This window comes from Macaca mulatta, chromosome 6 (genome assembly GCF_049350105.2).
Source record: "Macaca mulatta isolate MMU2019108-1 chromosome 6, T2T-MMU8v2.0, whole genome shotgun sequence".
Taxonomy (NCBI): Eukaryota; Metazoa; Chordata; class Mammalia; order Primates; family Cercopithecidae; genus Macaca; species Macaca mulatta.
The window spans coordinates 81,359,503-81,363,029 of NC_133411.1; positions in this window are offsets into that span (position 1 = coordinate 81,359,503).

Here is a 3,527-nt window from a genome sequence, read left to right on the forward strand (position 1 = left end):
ATCATTATAAACAAAACAAATCAGTTTTTGCTTATTTCATTTTTTATCTGTGCAGTGGAGTGTATTTGTAGGATAGATTCCTGAGAAGTGAAATTGCTGGTCGGAAAGTTGTCACCTTTCCTTTTACTTTGTGATGATGCCTTTCATTATAAAGAAGTTTTCATTTTTTTGTGTTAATTTTTTCTACTTACTATTTTTGGATTTTGCAGTGCCTTCTTCAGGAAGAAAGGCCTGCTTGGACTATAAATTATAAAGGCATCCTTTGCTGTTTTCTGCCAAAGCACACGCACACACACAATCTTCAATGTGTATGGATTTCCTATTGTCTGTAAGAGTCTAATTATCTTCTCCCATAAAGATATCCCATAATACTTTAAGCCTTATTTGAGGAATTTATCACTTTCTTCCTCTTTCTGCCTGGAAAGATAAATTTGCATCAAATATTACCTCTCCTACTAGACAGTGAGCTCCTGGAGAGCAGATATTATGCCTTATTCATCTTCACATGCCTGATAGTCCCTACCACAATCCTGGCTCATGACAGATGTTAAATACTTCCTTCTACATTTCATAGAAAGTGTAGAATGCCGGCCAGCTTTCCAATTTTCAGTCATGATAGAATGATAGAAAATGAACTTATATTGCTATTAGAGACGATGAAATCTGTGTTGGGATAAACTTCTAAAACTCCAGTAATATGAGACTTCGGTGTGACAATAAACAAGAAAGGAATTCTTGCAGGTCCCTTCCAGTCTATGAAAACTCTGGGTGAAACAAGTTAGAAATGTGCCAAGGCAGGATTTATAATACTGGCAGTGGACCAATACACAGGTACACTGAGGGAATGTGTTTCTATGCCTTTACAAATTCACCTTATGGAGTCACGCCCAGACATTTGTTATTTGTGCCCCTCTACTTTTTATCTGAGAAAGTTTATTTATTCCACACATATTAGACTGGACTGTATGAAATGGCTTATACTTAATTTTTATCCACCAAAGCTGCGGTTTCATTAGGTTCCATCCAATATGTATTGAACTCTGTGTTTTAAGTAGTGTGTAAATGTAGCAAGTGGTGGGAGCTATTTTAGTGAAAACATAAACATGGTCCCTGTCCTAACAGAACTGAAAATTTACTGAGCAAGACAGACACTAAACAAGAAAGAAAACAAAATAGTATAATAATTAGGAATTTCTGGATTAGCGTGTTTTTCTTACACTTACATGAATAAAAATATGTTGAAGTTACTACATAAAGTTTAAATGAAAATGTGCTCTTTTGATTATGTTTTACTTCACTCTTAAGTATCTCTATATGTCTTCTAAGTATTTTTTTAATCTTATAAGCATTCAAATTGTTTTAAATATATATATAAAGTCAGTTCTACTGAGGCATAACTTATATGCATAAAAAATTCATTCCCTTTAGGTGCACAGTTCAATGCATTTTGACAAATGGGTGAAGTGTATAACCACATCAAAACATAGAACATTTCCATCACCCCCCAACATTTTCTCATGCCATTTGTAGTTGATTGTTGAACTGATTTTAACTGAACTGTTTGTTGGCAGGCTGGGCTCCTCCAGACCTCTGCCTCTTATTTTACCAAGAGCTTTGTCCTCCACGACTGAGGACAAAAGGTCTGGCATATAGTAAGGAAGTTGCTGGGATCTTCACTAGATATTCACTGTGGCTAGGAGATCTAGAGTTTATCTGAAGAAGCAGGTTGTTCAGATCAGCTGGGATCAACCAGCCTGCCTGGAGAACCTACAATGTACCAAACATCTCTGGGGACATTTGTTCTCAAGTAGAAAACTCAGACCACCTGTGTACATTCATCCTTTTAACTTACACCCACTCTCTTTAGTTTGTGCATTTTTCTTATCTTAGCTTTTCTGAATGCTTGAGCTTCCTCTGAAACTCTGAACTTTTTAGATCTGAAATTCATGGTCTCTGGAGGTCTGTGGAGGATGCTGCAAGCTTGCCCTTCATTTGAAGGGTCTGAAATTGGAGAAAAGGAAAGATAACTCTAGCATATAAAAACCTCAGCAGAAGGAGATTCAGGGATGTTTGCACTGATTCATGGGGAGAATTATAGTAAGGGAAAATCTTATGATTCAGTTGTGGATTCAGCAACTCTGCAGAGGTAGTGCTGAAACATTAGTTATAGCTTTATTTTCTTGCTAAGTATAATTGGATGAAGAATAAATATTGTCATGCAGTCCTAGTCCATGCCACCAACCTGCCAAAGAAACACCAGCCACTTTGGTTTTCAGGGTTTACAGCCACAATGCAGACTACTTATTCTGAGAAATGATATATACAAGTAAACCAAAGTAGCAAGAATGTCTAAACCAAATCTTACTAATATGTGCAGTACTAGATAACCAGTGAATCAAGACGTAATCCCCAAGCTTGATTCTTAGAATTACCTTCCGAGCTTGCTGAAAATACAGATTCTCTGGAGATTCTGATTGAGTCATCTGGCAAGGGGCCTGGAAAATTGCATTTTTGCCAAACTGCCCTGTTGGTTCTGATGCTGCTTATCTAGGGTCTACCCTTTGAGGGCATTGAATTTAAATGAGAGGCCTGAATTTCCAGGGTTCCGGGGGCAGGGGGTTCCATTTCCTAGCTGTGTAGGTTTGGCTTAGATATGTCATTGATCTGGGCCACAGTGGCCTCATTTGGGAAATGGATCATGAGGTTTTTGAGGACAGAAGCATGGGTAAGAGGCATGTTTTTGAGTGATTAATCTGGTGGGTCTATATGGATGGGTTGAGGCCTGAGACACGGGAGAAGGAAGCTAATTAGAAGGTAGTTGCCACAGTGCAGGCAGAGCTGTGAGGATGGGGAGGAAAGGCAAGGAGGGACCAGAGGTGAGAGGTCACACAGAGTGGGAGTCACAGGATTTGGTGACTGGATATGGAGGGTGAGGAAGAAGAAGGGGGAAATGGGGCTTCACACCTGGGTGACTAGGTGAATGGAGGCTTCATTTAAAGAAATCAGAAAATCCAGAAGGGCAGACGGATCAAACACTTGATTGTCCCTGTAGAGGTTCCTCCTTGATGGCACTGTGCTGCATTCTGGGATGTCCCCTCCTCTCTAAGAGGATAATATAAATGTGAATGACAGAGGCAGACAGCAGCTCTGGGGCCACTGACTCCTCCCATCACCTTTGGCAAATCATCTCACCTCCAGGAACTTAGTTTCCTCATTGGGAGCTAAAGTGGATGGACTAGAAAATGGATTCTTGTGGGATCTCCAGATGACCTTCAAGAATTTCATGAATTCCCTGAAGCCGTATGCAAGATTTTCATGAGTAGCCCTATCTAAAATTTTCTATGGAGAGGGCCTAGAGCTGATATCAAATTCTTAAAAGGAGTTAGTGACCCAAGAGGCGTCAATAATGATTGCAATAGATAACTTTTTTAAAAAAAAAACCTTATTATGCACCCCATTTTCCTAAAAATTTATCTTTTTTCTCTTTTTCCCTGTGTGTTCACCTCTTACTTAGCTCTTTAGGAATG